Genomic DNA, 27,517 nt, shown 5'->3' with positions numbered 1-27,517 from the left:
GCATTCAATCAGTGCGGACTGTTGGTGGGAAAATCAAATACTCAGCGGTGTAGCAGTTTTTCATCAAGCATCCAGAGAAGGTTAACATAGCCACATGCAAGATGTGTCGGCAGAAGGTGAAGCATGGCCAGGGTCCCAATGTTGGCACCACAGCCCTGCATCAACATATGCAGTGCCACCATAAAGCAGCCTTGGAGAACCATGGCTCCAATGTAGTAGTCCAGCCTGTTGCATCACCCAGTGACACGCCACTCCCTCTTTCAGCCAGCCAAGGCTCCACCACCTCAGCCGAAGGGAGCTGTGTGTAATACCCTTCTTCTGTTGCTCCAGATGCTCCTGCTCCTCTTACGTTTAGTCAGTCATTAAGGCAACAATCCATCGGGGAAGCCATGTCCAAGAGACAACAGTATGCGCCCACTCATCCAAAAGCGCAGAAGCGGAATGTGCTCCTGTCCAAGTTGCTGGTGCTGCAGTCCCTCCCTTTTCAAGAAGTGGACTCTGCACATTTCAGAGAACTGATGGCTTGTGCTGAGCCGAGGTGGAGAGTCCCAAGCCCTCAATTCTTTGCGAAGAAGGAAGTACCAGCCCTGCACACTTTTGTGGAAGAGAAGGAGAGCCAATCTTTGAGCCTGTCGGTGTGTACCAAAGTGCATGGCATCGCCGACGTGTGTAGCTGTAACTACGGTCAGGGACAAAACATGTCCTTTACAGCCCACTGGCTGAATGTGGTTCCTGCACAGCCATAACACCAACTTGGACAGGTCACACCGCTTCCTCCTCTACCTCTCAGGCCATTGGTCCTATGACAGTGTACGACTCCACCTCCTCTTCCTTTAACATATCCTCAGCCTCCACTGCACAGACAAGTCTCAGTGCCCCTTCAGCATACCTTGTGTGCAGGGAACAGTGATGTCACGCTGTTCTTCACATGGTTTGCCTTGCGAACGGAGTCACACTGGGGAGGAACTATTAAAAGTCATTCATAAAGAAATCAGAACATGGCTTGCTCCACGAAAACAGGAAATGAGAGCCATGGTGACTGACTATGGAAATAACATCTTGTCTGCGCTGTGACAAGGGAGGCTGAACCATGCGCCGTGCATGGCACACGTGTTCAATCTGGTTGTTAAGCGGTTCCTGAAGTGTTCCCCCCCATTTTCAAGACATCCTAACAATGGGAAGGGAACTTTGCATGCACTTCAACCACTCGTACACCGCAAAGCACACCCTCCTTGAGCTGCAGAGTCAGAACGGTATCCCCCAACATAGACTGATTTGCGGCATTGCCGCAAGTTGGAATTCCACCTTCCATATGTTGGACCGAATATACGAACAGAGAAAAGCCATCACCAATTTATTGATGATCCAAGGGGATAGGAGCACTCCCCTGTTTAATTTCAATGTCAACCAGTGGCAGCTCATACGTGACACCTGCCGTTTGCTCAGGCCCTTTTAGGAAGCCACATTATTAGTCAGTTGCCAGGATTATGGCATGAACAACGTTATTCCACTGCTTCATTTCCTACAACAACACTTGTTGGAAACAATGGCTGGCCAGGGCAATGGAGACATGGGGCTTACATCTCATGGCCACATGAGCCCAGGGGGGCTGGACTGGAGAAGGAGTAGCAGGAGGGGCACAGTGGAGCACAGTTTAGGTGTAGCAAAATGGGCAGTTTTTCTAGTCATCTGACAGGAGAGGAGGAGCAGCCTGAGGAGCTAGAGAGCTATAAGGAAGGCGAGACAGAGGACCCAGACACACCGTGGCAGTATGCAGTGGAGATGGAGGCAGGGATTCCCTCCGAGTTACTTTCACAAACAGCACGATGCATGCTCCTTTGCTTGCGTAGTAACTGCCGAATTATCACCATTCAGCAGCAGGATGACTTCTGGCTCTCCACCTTATTGGACCCTCGCTACCTCCACAAAATTGGGGCCTTTTTTACACCTACTGAGAGGGAGGACAAACTGACCTACTACAGAGACATCCTACGTAGTTATCTGCGCCATTGTCCATCCTCTTGCATATCTGACTCTGGGGCCCTCTGTTCTCCCCTTCCACTGCAATGGCTGCTGGGGAGGGGTGGGTGTGACAGAAGCAGTACCAGCTCCATCAGCATCAGCCTGAGTCTACAGTTGCTGATGAGTACCTGATGAGTACCTTCACCCGCATAGTGAAGCAACTCATCAGCAGCAGATACACCTGGAGCAGGACCTGAACCAGCAGTTGGTGGCATACCTTGACATGCCCATGCCAACAAACCTTGAAGATCCACTGGACTTCTGGGCAGCCAAACTTGATTTGTGGCCGCAACTAGCAGAGTTTGCCCTGGAAAAGCTGTCCTGCCTGGCCAGTTGTGTGCCATCATAGCGGGTGTTTAGTGAAGCGGGGGCCATAGTCACCCCAAGGAGAATTTGTCTGTCCACAAAAAATGTGGAGAGACTGACCTTTGTGAAGATGAATCAGGCATGGATCAGCCAGAATTTCCACGCACCAATGCCTGATGCATCAGAGTAGATTGACCATGGTGCCACACCAACCCTTCACAAATATGGATAGTGCCAAACAGATTTAAGGCACTGCTTCCCAGTTACAAACATTCCTCGGCATCAGACCTTTTTTTTACCCACCGCACCACCATGTCACTGGGTCACATTCAGTACTCCTGAAGCTGCTGCTGCTGCCATTTCCAGGCTGTCTCATTCTGCTACCTTATGGTCTCCTCATGCTTCTGCCAACTCCAGGCTGTGCCATTCAGACACTATATGGTCTCCTCATGCTTCTGCCAACTCAAGGCTGTGCCTTTCAGCCACTATATGGTCAAATCTGCCGCCAACTCCAGGCTGTGCTATTCAGCCACTATATGTTCTACTCACGCTGCCGCCAACTACAGGCTGTGCCATTCAGCCACTATATGTTCTACTCATGCTGCCGCCAACTCCAGGATGTGCCATTAAGCCACTATATTTTCTACTCATGCTGCCGCCAACTCCAGGCTGTGCCATTCAGCCACTATATGGTCTCCTCATCTGCCGCCAACTCCATGCTGTGCCATTCAGCCACTATATGTTCTCCTCATACTGCCGTCAACTCCAGGCTGTGCCATTCAGCCACTATGTGGTCTCCTCATCTACTGCCAACTTTAGGCTGTCCCATTCAGCCTCAATATGGTCTCCTCATCTGCCGCCAACTCCAGGCTGTGCCATTCAGCCACTATATGTTCTACTCATGCTGCCGCCAACTCCAGGCTGTGCCATTCAGCCACTATATGGTCTCCTCATCTGCCGCCAACTCCAGGTTGTTCCAATGAGCCACTATATGGACTCCTCATCTGCCACCAACTCCAGGCTGTGCCATTCAGCCACTATATGTTCTACTAATGCTGCTGCCAACTCCAGGCTGTGTCATTCAACCACTACATGTTCTACTCATGCTGCCACCAACTCCAAGCTGTGCCATTCAGCCACTATATGGTCTCCTCATCTGCCTCCTACTCCAGGCTGTGCCATTTAGCCACTATATGGTCTCATCATCTGCCGCCAACTCCAGGCTGTGCCATTCAGCCCCTATGAAGGAGATTTATCAAGCTGGGTGGTAGATTTTTTTGTGCACATGCGACTTTTCTATACATGCTGTGACTTTTTTGATTTTTGCTTATTCCAAAGCACATTACTGAAATCTGCTCACAAAGTAATTATTTTTTTTAACTTTGCAGTGGTCATGTATTTATCAAATGGGATAGTCACTATTCATGAAGAAAATAAGTTGCATCTCCATTTAAAAGTCACATATGTATTCCAGGTCCAAACTGTCTTACAGAAAGTGCATAAAAGGACATTAACCTCTTCAGGACGCAGGGCGTATGGATACACCCTGCATTCCGAGTCCTTAAGGACGCAAGGCGTATCCATACGCCCGTGGGAATTCCGGTCCCCACGGCTAGCCTGTTGGGGACCAGAGCCGGATGCCTGCTGAAATCGTCATTAAACCCCCCCATGTCGGTGATGGCCGCAGATCGCTGGACAATCAGGGCACCTGCTGCGGGCGTCAATCCTGCAACCCGCTCCGCCCTTCTTCCGGAGGACGTGAGTGGGTGCGGGACGTGGACCCCAGGAGCTGGGGACCCCGATCCCCGGCGTGAATGTTGGGATCGGGGCCCCAGGAGCGGCGGCGGCGAGGGACTGACCTGCAGCGTGGATCGTGGGTGGTGAGTGACAGCCTCCTGCTGTTGCTTAGCAACAGCTCCCAGCATGCAAAAGGGGCATGCTGGGAGCTGTAGTTATGCAACAGCAGGAGGCAGACCACAACAACTCCCAGCATTCCCTTATGGGCCTGCTGGCACTTATAGTTTTGCAACAGCTGGAGGCACATTTTTTCTATGGAAAAGTGTACCTTCAGCTGTTGTATAACTACAACTCCCAGCTTGCACAAACAGCTAAAGTGCATGCTGGGAGTTGTAGTGGTGCATCTGCTGGTTGCATAACTACAACTCCCTGCATGCCCGTTGGCTGTCGGTGACTGCTGAGAGTTGTAGTTTTGCAACAGCTGAAGGCACACTGGTTGTGAAACTCAGAGTTTTTGTTTTTTTACCTAACTCAGTGTTTCACGACCGGTGTGCCTCCAGCTGTTGCAAACTACCACTCCCAGCAGTCACCGTACACCATGCACCGTACATGCTGGGAGTTGTAGTTTTGCAACAGCTGGAGGCACACTGGTTGTGAAACACTGAGTTAGGTCACAAACTCAGTGACACATAACCAGTGTGCCTACAGCTGTTGCAAAACTATTTTTTTTAATTCACAATATGTCAACTTTATGTTTGCATCATAAAATTTACGTGTTTTTACTTTTGGAAGACACCAGAGGGCTTCAAAGTTCAGCAGCAATTTTCCAATTTTTCACAAAATTTCCAAACTCACAATTTTTCAGAGACCAGTTCAGGTTTGAAGTGGATTTGAAGGGTCTTCATCTTAGAAATACCCCACAAATGACCCCATTATAAAAACTGCACCCCCCAAAGTATTCAAAATGACATTCAGTCAGCGTTTTAACCCCTTAGGTGTTTCACAGGAATAGCAGCAAAGTGAAGGAGAAAATTCACAATCTCCATTTTTTACACTCGCATGTTCTTGTAGACCCAATTTTTGAATTTTTACAAGAGGTAAAAGGAGAAAATTTATACTTATATTTGTAGCCCAATTTCTCTCGAGTAAGCACATACCTCATACGTCTATGTAAAGTGTTCGGCGGGCGCAGTAGAGGGCTCAGAAGCGAAGGAGCGACAAGGGGATTTTGGAGAGTACGTTTTTTTTAAATGGTTTTTGGGAGGCATGTTGCATTTAGGAAGCCCCTATGGTGCCAGAACAGCAAAAAAATAAACACATGGCATACCATTTTGGAAACTAGACCCCTTGAGGTACGTAACAAGGAATAAAGTGAGCCTTAATACCCCATAGGTATTTCACGACTTTTGCATATGTAAAAAAATTAAATTTCACTAAAATGTGTGTTTCCCCCCAAATTTCACATTTTTGCAAGGGTTAAGAAAATACCCCCCCCCCCCCAAAATTGTAACTCCATCTCTTCTGAGTATGAAGGTACCCCATAAGTTGACCTGAAGTGTACTATGGGTAAACTACAATGCTCAGAAGAGAAGGAGTCATATTTGGCTTTTTGAGAGCAAATTTTGCTCGGGGGCATGTCGCATTTAGAAAGCCCCTATGGTGCCAGGATAGCAAAAAAAAAAACACATGGCATACCATCTTGGAAACTAGACACCTTGAGGAACGTAACAAGAAATAAAGTGAGCCTTAATACCCCACAGGGGTTTCACAACTTTTGCATACGTAAAAAAAAAAAATCACTAAAAGGTGTGTTTCCCCCCAAATTTCACATTTTTGCAAGGGTTAATAGCAGAAAATACCCCCCAAAATTTGTAACCCCATCTCTTCTGAGTATGTAGGTACCCCATAAGTTAACCTGAAGTGCACTACTGGCGAACTACAATGCTCAGAAGAGAAGGAGTCATATTTGGCTTTTTGAGAGCAAATTTTGCTTGGGGGGCATGTCGCATTGAGGAAGCCCCTATGGTGCCAGGACAGCAAAATAACCCCCACATGGCATACCATTTTGGAAACTAGACCCCTTGAGGAACGTAACAAGGCATGAAGTGAGCATTTACCCCCACTGGTGTCTGTCAGATCTTTGGAAGAATGGGCTGTACAAAATTTTTTATTTGCACAGCCCACTGTTCCAAAGATCTGTCAGACACCTGTGGGGTGTAAATTCTCACTGCACCCCTCATTACATTCCGTGAGGGGTGCAGTTTCTGAAATGGGGTCACATGTGGGGTTTCGTTTTTTTTTTGCGTTTGTCAAAACCGCTGTAACAATCACCTCAAATGTACATGGTGCACTCTCCCTTCTGGGCCTTGTTGTGCGCCCCCAGAGTACTTTGCGCCCACATATGGGGCATCGCCGTAGTCGGGAGAAATTGCATTACAAATTTTAGGGGGCTTTTTTCCCCTTTACCTCTTGTCAAAATGAAAAGTATAGGGCAACACCAGCATGTTAGTGTAAAAAATTAATTTTTTTACACTAACATGCTGGCGTAGACCCCAACTTCACCTTTTCATAAGGGGTGAAAGGAGAAAAAGTCCCCCAAAATTTGTAACACAATTTCTCCCGAGTACGGCGATACCCCATATGTGACCCTATACTGTTGCCTTGAAATACTACAGGGCTCCGAAGTGAGAGCGCCATGCGCATTTGAGGCCTGAATTAGGGATTTGCATAGGGGTGGACATTGGGGTATTCTACGCCAGTGATTCCCAAAGAGGTTGCCTCCAGCTGTTGCAAAACTCCCAGCATGCTTGGACAGTCAATGGCTGTCCGGCAGTACTCGGAGTTGTTGTTTTGCAACAGCTGGAGGCTCCATTTTGGAAAGAGTGGCGTACCAGACGTTTTTCATTTTTATTGGGGAGGGGGGCTGTGTAGGGGTATGTGTATATGTAGTGTTTTTTACTTTTTATTTTATGTTAGTCTAGTGTAGTGTAGTGTTTTTAGGGTACAGTCACACGGGCGGGGGATTACAGCGAGTTTCCCACTGCGAGTTTGAGCTGCCGCGCAAAATTTGCTGCATTGCAAACTTGCAGCCTGATACTCACTGTAAGCCCCCTGCCCATGTGAATGTACCCTGTACATTCACAGGGGGGGGGACCTCCAGCTGTTGCAAAACTACAACTCCCAGCATGTACAGTCTATCAGTGCATGCTGGTAGTTATAGTTTTGCAACAGCTGGAGGCACACGGGTTGGGAAACACTGAGTTAGGAAACAGACAATGTTTCCCAACCAGTGTGCCTCCAGCTGTTGCAAAACCACAACTCCCAAACATTCTCAGGCATGCTGGGAGTAGTAGTTCGGCAGCTTCTTTAGAGCCAGATGTTGCCGAACTACAACTCCCAGCATGCTTGGAGTTGTAGTTTTGCAACAACTGGAGGACTACAGTTTGCAGACCACTAATACAGTGGTTCCCAATCTGTGCCCTTCCAGATGTTGCAAAACTACAACTCCCAGTATGCCAAAACTGTCCAGGCATGCTGGGAGTTGTAGTTCTGCAACATCTGAAGGGCCAGATGTTACAGAACTACAACTCCCAGCATGCCTGGACAGTAAGGGCATGCTGAGGATATGTAGTTTTGCAACATCTGGAAGGGCACAGTGGTCCCAAAACTGTGGACCTCCATAAGTTGCAAAACTGCAACTCCCAGCATGCCCAGACGCCAAGGGCTGTCTGGGCATGCTGGAAGTTGTAGTATACAGGGTCCCATTACAGCAATGCATGTCGCTTTACGGCGACATGCATTGCTGTAAAGGGCCCGACTGCGGCTGAAGATCCACTCACCTGTCGTTGCCGCCGCCATCTTCATCACTGGGATCCGGGTCTTCAGGGACGAGGTAAGTACCGGGGCCGGGCCCCAGCACTCCCCCATCCCCCGCCGCGTACTCCGGTCTTCCTCCCGTCCTCTCCGGACTTCCAGGGGCTGGGCAGGGTGGGAGGAAGTAACCGCCCCCCCCTGCGATGGGTCGGTTAACTAACCGACGGATTGCAGGGGATAGGAGGAGGTGGCAGGCTTGCCACCTCGCTCCTATACTTTAGCATGGTCTTGGCTGTCTGTGACAGCCGGAATCATGCAAAATTACCGGGTGGTCGGGTCCCAGAGATCCGATCAGCCCAGTATCGCCGCAGATCGCAAGGGCGATTTCCCTCGCGATTTGCGGCGATCGCCGACATGGGGGGCCTACATGGCCCCCCTCGGCGTTTGCCCTGGATGCCTGCTGAAGCATTTCAGCAGGCATCCGGTTCCGATCTCGGCCCGACACGGCAGGGACCGGAAAACGCCAGGACGTACGGGGACGTCCTGGGTCCTTAAAGCCCAGGGTGCGGGGACGTCCCCGTACATCCTGGGTCCTTAAGAGGTTAAAGGAGTTATCCACCATTAGGTGATTTTAGCACATACCTGCAAGACAGTAATACTTAGAAAGGATCTGTACTTGTATTGGAGCTAAATGACTATGTTGTGAGATTACCATAACACTGTGGCTAGCTTTTTGTGAACTTTTTGTTTTACTACAAATCCCATAATTCCATTTTCCTCCCTCCCACACATCAGCCACCCAACCCATTGAAACATAAATGAGCTGCATCCATTCAAAAGACCTGTGGTTTTCAATCAGGGTACCTACAGCTACCCACCAAGCGATCCCTCCACCCATTGAAGCAGACAGGTTCCCTTTCATCAGCTGAGGCAACAGTAATTTTATATGCTGTTAAAAATTAATATTAGGGTGAAAATCACATAAGAATTGTGAGAAAACAGTCACATACAGGTACAGACCTTATGTTATGAACTACACTAACTTTACAGCCCCTGTAGCATAGTAAAATAAAAAAAAATCCTGGAATACCCCTTTAACAACTGTTCTTGTTCTGCATCATGAAACAAAGCTACTACATTAATGTTAATGTTAATTATAGAAAAAAAAAATTATATAACTAATAACTCTATTAATTTTAAGGTTGAAAATACAAACTGCACACCCTGTTAATTTTAGGACATGTACATGCTGGCGTACCCACTTTTAAATTAATGTTGTGTTAAATTAGAATAAGGCAAAACATATTTGTTTAAGAATTTTTTTCAGACTATGTAAATAACCCATATGTGACACTAAAATGTTTCCTTAAAAAAAAGAACCATCCATAGTAATACAGCTTCATGCACATTTTGAGGTGGGTAACGTACCAAATCTTTTTTTTTCACTATTGTTTATGTGCCTGTTGGTTCTGCGCTGTCTTCCTTCCTGACGTAAACTCCGGCCTCAGCCCAGTCCCCTCATGCGGTACGCTCCCCCCCCCCCCCCCCCTGTCACTCTCTAGCAATGCTACTGGTAATAAAGGGTAGATAAAGAACTTCTGCTATTAACATAAGGGAAAACTTTTCTGATAGAAGAAATGCTTTTGTAAGCGGGTTTCCCGGATTTTGCTTACATGTGATTTATTTTTCAAGGTTGTGTGACTATTTGATAAATACAGTCATGGCCATAAATGTTGGCACCCCTGAAATTTTTCTAGAAAGTGAAGTATTTCTCACAGAAAAGGATTACAGTAACACATGTTTTGCTATACACTGTCACGATTCGGCTACAGGTTGTGGATCCTCTGTGTCAGCGAGGGATTGGCGTGGACCGTGCTGGTGGACCGGTTCTAAGAGGCTACTGGTGTTCACCAGAGCCCGCCGCAAAGCGGGATGGTCTTGCTGCGGCAGTAGCAACCAGGTCGTATCCACTAGCAACGGCTCAACCTCGCTGACTGCTGAGAAGGCGTGGGACAGAAGGACTAGGCAGAGGCAAGGTCAGACGTAGCAGAAGGTCGGGGCAGGCGGCAAGGTTCGTAGTCAAGATGGATAGCAGGAGTTCAGGTAACTTAGGCTTTGGACAACACTAAACGCTTTCACTGGCACAAGGCAACAAGATCCGGCAAGGGAGTGCAGGGGAAGTGATGTGATATAGCCAGGGAGCAGGTGGAAGCCAATTAAGCTAATTGGGCCAGGCACCAATCATTGGTGCACTGGCCCTTTAAGTCTCAGAGAGCTGGCGTGCGCGCGCCCTAGAGAGCGGAGCCGCGCGCGCCAGCACATGACAGCAGGGGACCGGGACGGGTAAGTGACTTGGGATGCGATTCACGAGCGGGCGCGTCCCGCTGTGCGAATCGCATCCCCGACGGCCATGTCAGTGCAGCGCTCCCGGTCAGCGGGACTGACCGGGGCGCTGCAGGGAGAGAGACGCCGTGAGCGCTCCGGGGCGTAACAGTACCCCCCCCCTTAGGTCTCCCCCTTTTTTTGTCCGACAACTGCTTTACCTGGGACGAGGACACCGGGAGTGAATGGAGGGTTTCCTCAAAGGCAGGCAGTACAGCAGGAGTGGGAATGGGGAGGGAGGGCAGAGGGTGAAGCTTGGCACGGGGCAGTGTGTCACCAGGATGGGGGCCATGAGGAGGCACTGAGGCTTGCCTGACGGGACTGGGAGGGGGGGAGAGGCATTTCTTATGGCAAGCAGAGTCCCAGTTCTTGATCTCCCCGGTGGTCCAGTCAAGGGTGGGAGAATGAAGCCGGAGCCATGGTAGACCGAGGAGGACCTCAGAGGTACAGTTGGGAAGGACGAAGAATTCAATCATTTTGTGATGGGGTCCAATACACATTAGGAGGGGTTTTGTGCGGTAATGCACGGTGCAATCCAATCTGACTCCGTTGACCGCGGAAATGTAGAGCGGCTTGACGAGACGGGTCACCGGGATGCAGAATTTATTCACCAAAGACTCCAAAATAAAATTCCCAGAGGCACCAGAGTCCAAGCAGGCCACGGCTGAGAGGGAGGAGTTGGCAGAAGGAGAGATCCGCACGGGCACCATGAGACGTGAAGAAGCAGATTTTGAACTAAGAGACGCCACACCCATGTGAGCTGGGTGCGTGCGTGCGTTTCCTAGACGTGGAGGACGAATAGGGCAATCCACCAAGAAATGCTCGGTACTGGCACAGTACAGACAAAGATTTTCTTCCCTACGGCGATTCCTCTCTTCCTGGGTCAGGCGAGACCGATCCACTTGCATGGCCTCCTCGGCGGGAGGCCCAGGCGTAGATTGCAAAGGATACTGTGGGAGAGGTGCCCAGAGATCTAAGTCTTTTTCCTGGCGGAGCTCCTGATGTCTCTCAGAAAAACGCATGTCAATGCGTGTGGCCAAATGGATAAGTTCTTGCAGGTTGGCAGGAATCTCTCGTGCGGCCAGCACATCCTTGATGCTACTGGATAGGCCTTTTTTAAAGGTCGCGCAGAGAGCCTCGTTATTCCATGATAATTCGGAAGCAAGAGTACGAAATTGGATGGAGTACTCGCCCACTGAAGAATTACCCTGGACCAGGTTCAGCAGGGCAGTCTCGGCAGAAGAAGCTCGGGCTGGTTCCTCGAAGACACTACGGACTTCAGCGAAGAAGGACTGGACTGTGGCTGTGGCAGGATCATTGCGGTCCCAGAGCAGTGTGGCCCAGGACAAGGCCTTTCCTGAAAGAAGGCTCACTACGAACGCCACCTTAGACCGTTCTGTAGGAAACAAGTCCGACAACATCTCCATATGCAGGGAACATTGAGACAAAAATCCACGGCAGAGTCTAGAGTCCCTATCAAATTTGTCCGGCAGGGACAAGCGGAGGCTAGGTGCGGCCACTCGCTGCGGAGGAGGTGCAGGAGCTGGCGGAGGAGATGGTTGCTGCTGTAGCAGAGGCAGAAGTTGCTGTAACATGGCGGTCAACTGCGACAGCTGCTGTCCTTGTTGGGCAATCTGCTGCGATTGCTGAGCGACCACCGTGGGAAGGTCAGCGAGACTTGGCAGCGGCACCTCAGCGGGATCCATGGCCGGATCTACTGTCACGATTCGGCTACAGGTTGTGGATCCTCTGTGTCAGCAAGGGATTGGCATGGACCGTGCTGGTGGACCGGTTCTAAGAGGCTACTGGTGTTCACCAGAGCCCGCCGCAAAGCGGGATGGTCTTGCTGCGGCAGTAGCAACCAGGTCGTATCCACTAGCAACGGCTCAACCTTGCTGACTGCTGAGAAGGCGTGGGACAGAAGGACTAGGCAGAGGCAAGGTCAGACGTAGCAGAAGGTCGGGGCAGGCGGCAAGGTTCGTAGTCAAGATGGATAGCAGGAGTTCAGGTAACACAGGCTTTGGACAACACTAAACGCTTTCACTGGCACAAGGCAACAAGATCCGGCAAGGGAGTGCAGGGGAAGTGATGTGATATAGCCAGGGAGCAGGTGGAAGCCAATTAAGCTAATTGGGCCAGGCACCAATCATTGGTGCACTGGCCCTTTAAGTCTCAGAGAGCTGGCGCACGCGCGCGCGCCCTAGAGAGCGGAGCCGCGCGCACCAGCACATGACAGCAGGGGACCGGGACGGGTAAGTGACTTGGGATGCGATTCGCGAGCGGGCGCGTCCCGCTGTGCGAATCGCATCCCCAACGGCCATGTCAGTGCAGCGCTCCCGGTCAGCGGGACTGACCGGGGCGCTGCAGGGAGAGAGACGCCGTGAGCGCTCCGGGGAGGAGCAGGGACCCGGAGCGCTCCGCGTAACATACACATGTTTATTCCCTTTGTGTATATTGAAACTAAACCAAAAAAGGGAGAAAAAAAAAGGAAATTGGACACCAAACTCCAAAAATGGGCTGGGCAAAATTATTGGCACCCTTAACTTAATATTTGGTTGCACACCCATTGGAAAAAATAACTGAAATCAGTTGCTTCCTTTAACCATCAATAAGCTTCTTACACCTCTCAGTCAGAATGTTGGACCACTCTTCCTTTGCAAACTGTTCCAGGTCTCTCTAATTGGAAGGGCACCTTTTCCCAACAGCAATTTTAAGATCTCTCTACAGGTGTTCAATGGGATTTAGATCTGGATTCATTGCTGGCCACTTCAGAACTCTCCAGCGCTTTGTTGCCATCCATTTCTTGGTGCTGTTTGACGTATGTTTGGGGTTATTGTCTTGCTGGAAGACCCAAGATCTTGGACGCAAACACAGCTTTCTGACACTGGACTGTACAGTGCGACCCAAAATCTGTTGATAATCCTCAGATTTCATGATGCCTTATGCACATTCAAGGCACCCAGTGCCAGAGGCAGAAAAACAACCCCAAAACATCAGTGAACCTCCACCATGTTTCACTGTAGGTACTGTGTTCTTTTCTTTGAAGGCCGCTTTCCATTTTCGGTAAACAGTAGAATGATGTGCTTTACCAAAAAGCTCTATCTTGGTCTCATATGTCCATAAGATGTTTTCCCAGAAGGATTTTGGCTTACTTAAGTTCATTTTGGCAAAATGTAGTCTTGCATTTTTATGTCTCTGTGTCAGCAGTGGCGTCCTCCTGGGTCTCCTGCCATAGCGTTTCATTTAATTTAAATGTCGATGGATAGTGCGCGCTGACATTGATGTTCCCTGAGCCTGCAGTACAGCTTGAATATCTTTGGAACTTATTTGAGGCTGCTTATCTACCATCCGGTCTATCCTGTGTGGACACGTTTCATACATTTTTTCCATAAAATCTACTACGGAGCTTGATAAATCTCCTACTATATATTCTACTAATGCTGCCGCCAATTCCAGGCTGTGCCATTCAGCCACTATATGGTCTCCTCATCTGCCGCCAACTCCAGGCTGTGCCATTCAGCCACTATATGGTTTACTGATGCTGCTGAGCCTAGGACATTACCTAAAAAATTTTATGGTAGCACTAGCTACCATAAATCTTCAATTTGAATTTTAAAATTCCTCTTTTGATCTTAGGGATTGTGAGGCCCTATGGTCTCGTCATGCTGTTGCCAACTCCAGGCTGTGTCATTCAGCCACTATATGGTCTTCTCTTGTTGCCGCTAATTCCAGGCTGTGTCATGCTGACAGATTATGGTCTCCTCATGCTGCTGCCACCTCTTGGCTCTGTCATTGTTCCCCCATGTGACTCTTTGTTAGTTTGGGTTTTGTGGTCATAAAGTATTAGTTCAAAGTAAACACCGGGACTTTAAACTTGGGAATCTAACATAAATATTACCTGGGAATTATCTCAAGACTCCAATGAAACAGTTGGAGCGAAACAATGAACCATAACTGATTAAATGAAACATTTGCACTTCAACAGTCAGGGGGGCGCTGAGAGGTAGGGTCTGGAACCGGTGGTATCTTGCCTGGCGGAGGACGGCCATCTCGATTTTAAGATACAAGTACAAGCTTTTTTACTGCAGCCACTTCTAGCTTTATGTGCCCACTTATCTAATGGCACTGAAGCTGAATGTGCTCCTGTCCAAGTTGCTGTTACTGCAGTCTCTCCCTTTTTAAGTGGACAATCAGAATATGGGGGTGCGCTGAGAGGCAGGGGCTTGGACAGGCGGGAGCTCGCCTTGCAACATACTGCCAGCTCTATGCTCACCAGAATGGTAATTAAATAAAAATTTCATAAAAAATCTGCCACATCCAGATGCTCTGCAGCAGTGATTCTAATAGCGATGCCTGTAATCTGCATGTCATACTGAATAACAGTATTATTTCACTAACACAGTACACTCCCTATGCATGTTAGGACAAAGCAAAGTGTTCTACACCCCTGTTGAGCCTTTCTGCATTCCAGAAATAGCCATTTAATAAATTCGGACAGAACCGAGAATTTTTGGAAAATTCATCAAATTGGCCGAATTAAAGTTTTCAAAAAATTTGCTCATCTCTATACAAAACCATAAAATGTTTTGAGAATCCTTTAACTATATCATAGGCGTAAGAGTAATATTGCTAGGTTGACATCAGGATTTAAATTCTATAAGAAAACCAGAGATTCTGCAAAAATATATATTCAGACTCAGTTGGCCTGACTGCCTAGTCCTTATCAATAATTCATGCCCTTGGAGAACTCCTGCCAAAGCTGTTTCTTTAACATAAAATGTACAGCTCAATTGATTTACAAAAATACTTAGTGAGCATCAAGAAACATTACTACTGAGTTTTGTTGCATTTTGTGAAATTTATAGGAAGTGAGGCATTTCTAAGATGTTATTTGAAATTCAAAATTGGTCATATTGAAAGGTCTTCATTCTGAGACAAGCACTCAAGAGCTTGAAATGAATCATGCAAGCTACTCAATTTGGACAATAAACCCTGCATATTAATGTGCTATCACTTTGAATGCATAACAAGCAATACTAATATTTAAGTTAATTATTATAAAATGTACCGTATTTATCGGGGTACACCACGCACCGGCCTATAACACACACACTCATTTTACCAAGGATATTTGGGTAAAAAAAGTTTTTTACCCAAATATCCTTGGTAAAATTAGGGTGCGTGTGTGTGCATGTGTATACCCCTATACACTGTTTCTGACCCTACAGAAGCCCCTAGGAAAGACAGGGGGAGAGAGTACGTCGCTGCCCGCTTCTCTCCCCCTGCCTTTCGTGGGGTCTAGAGCCCTCCTGCCGCCGCTTCTCTCCCCCTGGCTATCGGCGCCGCTGCCCCATTGCCGGCATCGCTGCCCCATTGCCTCCCCCATCCCCGGTTTTATATTTGCCTGTTGACGGGGTGGGGTCCGTGCTGCTTCTGGCTCCGGTGTGGCGTCTCCTGTGTCGTTGCTATGCGCTGCAAGGCGCAATGACGAGTGACATCTTCAACGCGATGTCACTCGTCATTGCGCAGCACATAGCAACGACGCAGGAGATGCCACACCGGAGCCAGAAGCAGCGCTGACCCGACCCCAGCAACAGGTAATTATAAAACCGGGGTGCAATGGGGCAGCGACACCGGCAGTCTCTGGACCCCAGGATAGGCAGGGGCAGAGAATCGGGCATCGACGGCAGGTTTCTGGACCTGCAAAAGCCGCTGCAGTTCATTGATTTAAAGCGCCCGCTTTAAATCATTGAACTGCAGCGGATTATCGGCGTATAACATGCAGAGAGACTTTAAGCTAAAAATGTTAGCCTAAAAAATGCATGTTATATGCCGATAAATACAGTATATGAAATCAACTTGAATTGTTTTTTATCTAATAGTGTGCTCTGTTAAAATCTATGGAACAGCAGCAGTTAGCGCTCACATTTTTTGGGGGGAATTAAATACGTTTTTTTTTGGCACATTTTCCCAATTTTGTTGTGACCATGACTTTTTTTATTTTTTATTATGGCTTTAATGTTTTAAGGCTATGACACATTTCTTAAGCATTTGCACCATTTTGGTGACTTTTTGGCATGCAGTCATTAGTGTAAAAAGGGGGCATAATTTGAGGGATGTTTTATCTTTGAACAAATCCACTTCATGGGGGGGGGGGACATAAAATCAACAAAACAAAAAAGTGCTTTGAAAAAAAATTTAAATTATACATAACAAATTCATTATATCACACAACCATATGATGAATACTGCACAACTGATATTGGTATAAGGAAGAAAATACAAGCTCAAAAATTAGAATGAAAAAATGGAAAATAATTAACCCCATACTCCACCTCACACAAACAATCATTTACTACCTGAGTTTTTAGCTCTTCGTCTTTCGGGCTGGTATGCGAGTTTCGAGTGACTGAGTTTTTTGGGACTTTAATATTGATGTCTGTCCTGCAATCAGATAACAAGAGGGACCATGGAATTTGAGCACTGCAGCTTTTTCATCACTTACCAAACACAGTGCCATACATTTTATTTACTTATACTTATATATACTTGTATTGGAGCTTGTCTGATCCGATTGTTTCAATTGAATGTGTTTAACTAGAGATTAAAGTGTACATGTGATTTCGTGAAAAAAGAAAAACACGTTTGCCCTGTCAGTTAGACATTTTTTTCAGCAAAAATACAGTACACTAGCAATGTTTTGACATCTAACAAACAAGGATCTTTGTCAAGCCTAGTCCAAAAGATTTACGAAACACCATCTTTTCTTTTGCAATATAAATTTTTATGTTTATTTCCCTATATATACAAAAAAATAGCAATACTTTCAACTTAATACATCATGAGCTCAGGTGAAAGCAAAACTTTTTTAACCCCTTCATGACCCAGCCCATTTTCACCTTCAGGACCTGGGCATTTTTTGAAAATCTGACCACTGTCACTTTAAACATTAATAACTTTGGAAAGCTTTTACTTATCATTCTGATTCCGAGATTGTTTTTTCGTGACATATTCTACTTTATGTTATTGGTAAAATGTCACTGATATTTGTATCCTTTCTTGGTAAAAAATCTAAAAATTTCATGAAAATTTTGAAGATTTAGCATTTTTCTAACTTTGAAAGTCTCTGCTTGAAAGGAAAATGGATATTCCAAATAAATGACATATTGATTCACATATACAATATGTCTACTTTGTGTTTGCATAAAAAAATTGACAAGTTTTTACTTTTGGAGGGCACCAGAGGGCTTCAAAGTTCCGCAGCAATTTTCCAATTTTTCTCAAGATTTTCAAAATCGTAATTTTTCAGGGCCCAGTTCAGGTTGGAAGTGGATTTTAAGGGTCTTCATATTAGAAATACCCCATAAATGACCCCATTATAAAAACTGCACCCCCCAAAGTATTCAAAATGACATTCAGTAAGTGTTTTAACCCTTTAGGTGTTTCACAGGAATAGCAGCAAAGGGAAGGAGAAAATTCTAAATCTTCATTTTTTACACTCGCATTTTCTTGTAGACCCAATTTTTGAATTTTTACAAGGGGTAAAAGGAGAGAAATCACCCTAAAATTTGTAACACAATTTCTCTCGAGTAAGGAAATACCTCATATGCGTCTGTAAAGTGTTCGGCGGTTGCAGTAGAGGGCTCAGAAGGGAAGGAGCGACAATGAGATTTTGGAGAGTGAGTTTTTCTGAAAGGGTTTTTGGAGGGCATGTCCCATTTAGGAAGCCCCTATGGTGCCAGAACAGTGGACCCCCCCCACATGTGACCCCATTTTGGAAACTATACCCCTCATGGAATTTAATAAGGGGTGCAGTGAGCATTTACACCCCACTGGCGTTTGACAGATATTTGAAACAGTGGACTGTGCAAATCAAAAATTTTATTTTTCATTTTCACAGACCACTGTTCCAAAACTCTGTCATACGCCAGTGGGGTGTAAATGCTCACTGCACCCCTTATTAAATTCCGTGAGGGGTGTAGTTTCCAAAATGGGGTCACATATGGATATTTATTGTTTTGCGTTTGTCAGAACTGCTGTAACAATCGGCCACCCCTGTGCAAATCGCCTCAAATGTACATGGCGCACTCTCCCTTCTGGGCCTTGTTGTGCGCCCCCAGAGCACTTTGCGCATACATATGGGGTATCTCCGTAGTCGGGAGAAATTGCGTTACAAATTTTGGGGGTCTTTTTTCCCTTTTACCTCTTGTGAAAATGAAAAGTATAGGGCAACACCAGCATGTCAGTGTAAAAAAATTATTTTTTTACACTAACATGCTGGTGTAGACCCCAACTTCACCTTTTCATAAGGGGTTAAAGAAGAAAAAGCCCCCCAAAATTTGTAAGGCAATTTCTCCCGAGTACGGCGATACCCCATTTGTGTCCCAAAACTGTTGCCCTGAAATACGACAGGGCTCCAAAGTGAGAGCGCCATGTGCATTTGAGGCCTGAATTAGGGATTTGCATAGGGGTGGACATAGGGGTATTCTATGCCAATGATTCCCAAACAGGGTGCCTCCAGCTGTTGCAAAACTCCCAGCATGCCTGGACAGTCAATGGCTGTCCGGCAATACTGGGAGTTATTATTTTGCAACAGCTGGAGGCTCCGTTTTGGACACAGTAGCGTACCAGACGTTTTTCATTTTTTGGGGGGAGGGGGGCTGTGTAGGGGTATGTGTATATGTAGAGGTTCACAGCAAGTTTGCCGCTGGAAGTTTGAGCTGCAGCGCAAACTTTGCGCCTTCTCAAACTTGCAGCACTCACTGTAAACCTCCGCCCATGTGAGTGTACCCTGTACATTCACATTGGGGGGAGGGGGGCAAACATACAGCTGTTGCAAACTCCGAGCATGCCCTTTGGCTGTCCGTGCATGCTGGGAGTTGTAGTTTTGCAACAGCTGGAGGAACACTTGTTTGGAAACACTAAGTTAAGTAATAAACTTTCAAGTGTTTTGCAACCAAACTTAGTGTTTCCAAACCAGTGTGCCTCCAGCTGTTGCAAAACTACAACTCCCAGCATGCATGGTCTGTCAGTGCATGCTGGGAGTTAAAGTTTTGCAACAATTGCAACAGCTGGAGGCACTGAGGTAGGAAACGGACAATGTTTCCCAACTAGTGTGCCTCCAGTTGTTGCAAAACTACAACTCCCAGCATGCCCAGACTGCCCAGGCATGCTGGAAGTTGTAGTTCGTCAATATCTGAAGGATCAGATGTTGCCGAACTACAACTTCCAGCATGCTTGGGCAGTCTGGGCATGCTGGGAGTTGTAGATTTGCAACATCTGGAGGTCCACAGTTTGGAGACCACTGTATAATAGTCTCCAATCTGTGCTCTTCCAGATGTTTGAGAACTACAACTCCCAGCATGCCTGGACCGACTGAGCATGCTGAGATTTGTAGTTTTGCAACATCTGGAAGAGCACAGATTGGAGACCATTATACAGTGGTATCCAAACTGTGGGCCTCCAGATGTTGCAAAACTACAACTCCCAGCATGCCCAGAAAGCCAAAGGCTGTCTGGGCATGCTGGGAGTTGCAGTTTTGAAACTCTCAGAGGCAGCAGTGAGATCGCTTTACGGCGATCTCACTGCTGCCAATGAAGATGCCGCTCTGCTGCTGCAAACTCACCTCCGGGACGCAGCGCAGCCGAGACCGCATGGAGGACGCCGGGACCGCCGGGACCGCTCGGGACACCGCCCGGACGGGTAAGTGACGCCCGGGGGACGAGTCAGGGACACTTAGCAGAGCGGTGTGTGTCCCGATCCCCGTGATCGGGACTCACACACCGCGGTGCTATCAGCTAGTCAGATTTGACTGGCTGATAGCAGCGATCGCTGGGGGGGGTGGGGGATGAAACCCCCCGTGGTCGAACGGTAAGATGGCTGGCTATCAGTGATAGCCACCATCTTTCCGGGCGCTGCGGGGTGCCGCGAGTAGCAGCAGTAATGTTCATGACGTACCTGTATGTCATGGGTCGGGAACACCTTGCCACCCATGACGTACAGGTATGTCATAGGTCGGGAAGGGGTTAAGCAATCCAGTGTAGCTGGCTCCAATAAACTCATTGCGCCAAGATGCCATTCAGAGTTACATAGGAGCTTTGCATGTTCATTTTTCAGAGACATCTTCTCCTTCAAAGAGATTAGTGAACTGCTAAGAAGATTGTGTGTAACGTTTCAGAGGACATGCCTCCTTCCTCAGATATGCATGTTAGCTCAACTAGTTCTTATATACACTTGACCATGGGCGTAGCTAGAAACCCAGGGGCCCCGGTGCAAAAAATTGCCCTGGGCCCCCTTACCACCTGATGACCCGCTTCCCCAATCCCGGACGACCCCTTACTCGGCTGCACAGATATCAGTGACTACAGCACTGATGGGACAGTCAGAAGTTTACACAACAATATAAATGACAGGCATTTAAGAATAATCAGCCCATTTTTCTGGTGGGGGTCCAACTGCTAGGACCCCCACCAATCACCCAATCAACTTGGTTCCAGTTGCTCTCCAACTGTTATAACTCCCATCATGTCTGGAGGGCCTCTGGCATTATAGGAGTTGTAGTTTTGCAACAGATGGAGAGCCATTGGAGATTGGAGTACATTGTCATCCGTCATTACTGCGGAACTTCAAGTGACTCCAGCTGATGGGACAGTCAGGAGTATACACAACAATATAAATGACTAACAGGCATTTAAGAATAAGCAGCCCATTTTTCGGGTGGGGGTCCAACTTCTAGGACCCCCACCAATCACCTTGGTTCCAGTTGCTCTCCAACTGTTATAACTCCCATCATGTCTGGAGAGCCTCTGGCATTATAGGAGTTGTAGTTTTCCAACAGATGGAGAGTCATTGGAGATTGGAGTACATTGTCACCTGTCATTACTGCAGAACTTCAAGTGACTCCAGCTGATGGAACAGTCAGCAGAACACACAATGGTATAATGACCTGAGTGATGTCTTCTCTGTTGTATTTCCATTTCTTCTCCATCTGGTCCAGACGAGATACTCATCCTCTGTATGAAGACAATAATCATTATTATTCTGCTAAATACTGTACCCCCTGAATATAATACTGCCACACACTGTATCCCCTGAATATAAAACTATCATCCACTGTACCTCCTGAATATAATACTGCCACCCACTGTACCCTCTGAATATAATACTGCCACCCACTGTACCCCCCGAATATAATACTGCTTCCTACAGTACCCCCCCCCACACATAATACTGCCACCTACTGAACCCCTCGAATATAATATTGCCTCCTACTGTACCCCTCGAATATAATACTGCCTCCTACTGAACCCCTAAATATAATACTGCCTCCTACTGTACCCCCTGAATATAACACTGCCTCCTACTGTACCCCCCGAATATAATACTGCCTCCTACTGTACCCCCGAATATAATACTGCTTCCTACTGTACCCCCCAAAAATATAATACTGCCTCCTACTGTACCCCCGAATATAATACTGCCTCCCACTGTACCCCCTGAATATAATACTGCCTCCTATTGTACCTCCTGCATATAATAATGCCACCCACTGTACCTCCTGCATATAATACTGCCACCCGCTGTACCCTCTAAATATAATACTGCAACACACTGTACCCCCCAATATAATACTGCCCCCCTACTGTACCCCTGAATCCTGCCTCCTACTGTACCCCCCGAATATAATACTGCCTCCTACTGTACCCCCTGAATATAATACTGCCTCCTACTGTACCCCTTGAATATAATACTGCCTCCTACTGTACCCCCGAATACAATACTGCCCCCCACTGTACCCCTGAATATAATACCGCCACCCACTGTACCCCCTGAATATAATACTGGGGGGGGGGCTCCACAAGGTTAAATCGCACAGGGCACCTGAACACCTAAGGCCGGCCCTGAGTGCCTTTCCCAATCTCGGAGGTTTATTCTGCCAATACAAGGATCTCAGAGCCCTGTTCAGTTTAATAAAGAACCATCTAGGAGGGAAGATAGGCAACAAATGAAAAATATATAGAAATTTTGGGAGGAATATCATCTTGAAATTATTAACCCTACCCGCTATGGATAACTGCAAGGAGTGGTTCAAAATTAAGGGTCATAAACTCAGAGTGAAAAGTAGACACTTCCACTCCCAAATATCTAAATTTAGACACTGCCTGAAAACCACTGTTCAGCATAGCTTGTAGAACCCCTCCCCGAGACAAGGGCATGATAGATGATTTTGCCCAATTAACTCTCAGGCCTGAGACTACCCCAAACCTGTCCAGAAAATCAAACAACGCAACCAGGGAGTATCTGCATACATAGAGATCTTTTCAATTAAGGGCCCTCTAATGATTCCCCTTATGGAATCTGAGGCATGGACTGCCGATGCTAGAGGCTCCACAGCCAGCGCAAACAGGAAAGGAGACAGCGGGCAACCCTGCCTCGTGCCCCTGCCCAGCAGAAAAGAATCAGAAACCTCTAAATTGGTACATATACAGGCTCTAGGAGTGTCATAGAGTAACCTAACACACGCCCTAAAAATAGGTCCAAAACGGAGGACTCAATTATATCTCTTTCAAGTTTTTTTTTAATTATATCTCTCTCAAGTTTTCCATGACATATTGAAGGTGTGCTTTCTTTGTAGCAGCCTGTCATTTTAATAAATTGTACTCACCTGGAACTTGCCTATAACTAGGCTCCAGGAAGTAGAGCAGGTATCTTTTGACAAAGAGCGCATGCGCTCGAAACACGTCAAGAAACCTCAGAACATGTGAAGTGCCACAGTCTTGTACCATTTTAAGAGGTTTTGAAAAATAAAGTCTGCTGTTTTCCAAGTGCTGGATCACTTTGTTTTCTTTTGCCATTGGACACACGGAGCCTGGGTGCAGATCCGAGCACAGGAGCAAGTGGGTGAGCTGGACTTTCCATATACTTTTACCAAATATAGTGCCATTCGACAGAGTCAAAGGCCTTCTACACATCAAGGCTAACGACATATCCAGGAGAAGTGTTGTCCTCTGCTTCGGATATATTAAGCTGTAACCTTTTAACATTAACCCCTTAACGACGCAGGACGTATATTTACGTCCTGCGCCGGCTCCCGCGATATGAAGCGGGATCGCGCCGCGATCCCGCATCATATCGCGTGGGTCCCGGCGCTAATCAACGGCCGGGACCCGCGGCTAATACCACACATCGCCGATCGCGGCGATGTGCGGTATTAACCCTTTAGAAGCGGCGGTCAAAGCTGACCGCCGCTTCTAAAGTGAAACTGAAAGTATCCCGGCTGCTCAGTCGGGCTGTTCGGGACCGCCGCGGTGAAATCGCGGCGTCCCGAACAGCTGATCGGACACCGGGAGGGCTCTTACCTGCCTCCTCGGTGTCCGATCGACGAATGACTGCTCCGTGCCTGAGATCCAGGCAGGAGCAGTCAAGTGCCGATAATGCTGATCACAGGCGTGTTAATACACGCCTGTGATCAGGATGAGAGATCAGTGTGTGCAGTGTTATAGGTCCCTATGGGACCTATAACACTGCAAAAAAAAAGTAAAAAAAAAGTGTTAATAAAGGTCATTTAACCCCTTCCCTTATAAAAGTTTGAATCATCCCCCTTTTCCCATAAGAAAAATAAAACAGTGTAAAAAAAAATAAAAATAAACATATGTGGTATTGCCGCGTGCGTAAATGTCCGAACTATAAAAATATATCATTAATTAAGCCGTAAGGTCAATGGCATACGCACAAAAAAATCCAAAGTCCAAAGTCCAAAAAAGTGTATTTTGGTAACTTTTTATAACATTAAAAAATGAATAAAAAGTGATCAAAAAGTCAGATCAAAACAAAAATCATACCAATAAAAACTTCAGATCACGGCGCAAAAATTGAGTCCTCATACTGCCCCGTACGTGGAAAAATAAAAAAGTTATAGGGGTCAGAAGATGACATTTTTAAACATATAAATTTTCCTGCATGTAGTTATGATTTTTTCCAGAAGTGCGACAAAATCAAACCTATATAAATAGGGTATCATTTTAACCGTATGGACCTACAGAATAATGATAAGGTGTAATTTTTACCGAAATATGCACTGCGTAGAAACGGAAGCTCCCAAAAGTTACAAAATGGCGTTTTTTTTTCGATTTTGTCGCACAATGATTTTTTTTTTCGTTTCGCCGTGCATTTTTGGGTAAAATGACTAATGTCACTGCAAAGTAGAATTGGCGATGCAAAAAATAAGCCATAATATGGATTTTTAGGTGGAAAATTGAAAGGGTTATGATTTTTAAAAGGTAAGGAGGAAAAAACGAAAGTGCAAAAACGGAAAAACCCTGAGTCCTTAAGGGGTTAATATCTGTGGCCTTCCCCGGCAAAAACCCAGTCTGGTCATGGTGAACCACAGAAGAATTGACCCCCTTAAGCTTGTTCACCAGCACCTTTGCCAGAATTTTAATGTCAACATTAAGAGGGGATATTGGATGGTAGGGGTCCGGCAAAGTCGGATCTTTCCCAGGCTTGAGAACAATAAGGGCTTCCCTCATAGAGTTAGGAAAGCCCTTAGAGTCCAAGGCTGTTGCATAAAGATTAAGCAAGATAGGAATAAATTTCTCCTCATTCACCCTGTACCAGTCGCCAACCAACCCATCCAAACCCGTTGTTTTACCAGAGGGCAAGTCTTTAATAACCCGTGACATCTCCTCAGCCGTCAATGGGGCCTCAAGGGCCGAAGACTGAAGCAAAGTCAAGGGAGTAAGGGGCAAGTCTCTCAGAAAAGTGGGGGATCTGAGAAAAGGAAGAGTATAAGGACCTATAAAAGAAATGAAACACCCCATTAACCTGTGGGGGACGAAGGGCGTATCCATACGCCCGTGGTAATTTCGGTCCCCGCCGCGCACCGGGCGGGGACCGGACCGGGGTGACTGCTGATATCTATCAGCAGGCACCCCATGCAAATGCCCAGAGGGGTCATTAGACCACCCCATGTCAGCGATCGGCGCAAATCGCAAATTAAATCACACTTGCGATTTGTGCCGATTCCGGGTCATTACGGGTCTATGGTGACCCGGAATATAAGGGGGATCGCGGTTGTCTAAGACAACTACGATCCCCCTGAAGCGATAGGAGGGATCGTAGTGCCACCCCTCCTATCCCTGCTATTGGTGGTCTAGACGCGACCACCAATAGCAGATCGGGGGCGGAGGGGTTTACTTTCGTTTTCCCCGTCCTGCCCACTAGTGTTGAGTGGCATAGGCCATATTCGAATTCGTGAATATTCGCGAATATATGGACGAATATTCATCATATATTCGCGAATATTCGCATATTCATAATATTCCCGTTTTATTTTCGCACATGCGAAAATTCGCTTATGCGAAAATTAACATATGCGAAAATTTGCATGTACAAAAATTAGCTTAAAGCGAAAATTCGCACACCAGTCTCACACAGTAGTATTAGAGCCTTCTTTACACCACACAAGCTGGAAGCAGAGAGGGATGATCACTGTGATGTGTACTGTCAAAAAAAAAAAAAAAACGAATATTCGTAATTACGCATTGCAAATTTTCGCAACACTACTGCCCACCCACAATAGGCGGGCCAAAACGGGGAAAACAAAGAGGACCGGAGATCGGTGCGTGCGGCGTGCGGCAGAAGAAGATGGCTCCCTGGATCCTATGGAAGCCGATAAGTTGCCTAGCAACATCTGGAGGGCTACAGTCTGAGACTGTAGCCCTCCAGATGTTGCAAAACTACAACTCCCAACATGCCCAGACAGCTGTTTGCTGTTTGGGCATGCTGAAATATGTAGTGTTGCAACAGCTGGAGGGCTGCAGTTTGAGACCACTATATAGTGGTCTCTAAACTGTATCCCTCCAGATCTTGCAAAACTACAACTCCTAGCATGCTCAAACAGCTCTTTGCTGTCAGGGCATGCTGGGATTTATAGCTTTGCAACATCTGGAGGGTCACAGTTTGGAAATCACTGGGCAGTGGTCTATAAACTGTAGCCCTCCAGATGTTGCAAAACTGCAAATCCCAGCATGCTCAAACAGCAAACAGCTGTCTCACCATGCTGGGATTTGAAGTTGCGTAACCTCCAGCTGTTTAATAACTACATCTCCCAGCATGCCCTTCGGCGATTAGTACATGCTGGGAGTTGTAGTTTTGCAACAGCTGAAGGCACACTGGTTGGAAAATTCTGAGTTAGGTAACAGAACCTAACTGAAGGTTTTCCAACCAGTGTGCCTCCAGCTGTTGCAAAAGTACAACTCCCAGCATGCACTGTCAGTGCATGCTGGGAGTTGTGGTTTTGAAACAGCTGGAGGTTTGTTCCCCCATGTGAACGTACAGGATACATTCACACGGGCAGGTTTACAGTCAGTTCCCTGCTTCAAGTTTGGTCTGCGGCAAATTTTTCGCCGCAGCTCAAACTCCTAGCAGGAAACTCACCGTAACCCGCCAGTGCGAATGTACCCTAAAACACTACACTAACACATAATAAAGAGTAAAACACTACATATACACCCCCTTACACTGCCCCCCCCCCAATAAAAATGAAAAACTTATTGTACGGCAGTGTTTCCAAAACGGAGCCTCCAGCTATTGTAAAACAACAACTCCCAGCATTTCTGGACAGCCACTGACTGTCCAGGCATGCTAGGAGTTAAGCAACAGCTGGAGGCACCCTGTTTGGGAATCACTGGCATAGAATACCCCTATGTCCACCCCTATGCAATTCCTAATTTAGTCCTCAAATGCACATGGCGCTCTCTCACTTCAGAGCCCTGTCGTATTTCAAGGAAACAGTTTAGGGCACATATGGGGTATTTCCGTAATCGGGAGTAATTGCACTACAAATTTTGGGGGGCTTTTTCTCCTTTTACCCCTTATGAAAAGGAAAAGTTGGGGGTTACACCAGCCTGTTAGTGTGAAAAAAAAAAAAAAAGAAAAATGTTTACACAAACATGCTGGTGTTGCCCCATACTTTTTATTTTCACAAGCAGTAAAAGGAAAAAAAGCCCCCAAAATTAGTAACGCAATTTCTCCGGAGTTCGGAAATACCCCATATGTGGGCGTAAAACGCTCTGCGGATGCACAACAAGGCTCAGGAGTGAGAGCGCACCATGTACATTTGAGGCCTAAATTGGTGATTTACACAGGGGTGGCTGATTTTACAGTGGTTCTGACATAAACGCAAAAACATAAATACCCACATTTGACCCCATTTTGGAAACTACACCGCCCACGGAACGTAACAAGGGGTATAGGT

This window comes from Hyla sarda, chromosome 1 (assembly GCF_029499605.1).
Source record: "Hyla sarda isolate aHylSar1 chromosome 1, aHylSar1.hap1, whole genome shotgun sequence".
Classification (NCBI taxonomy): domain Eukaryota; kingdom Metazoa; phylum Chordata; class Amphibia; order Anura; family Hylidae; genus Hyla; species Hyla sarda.
This window is presented reverse-complemented; position numbering follows the sequence as displayed.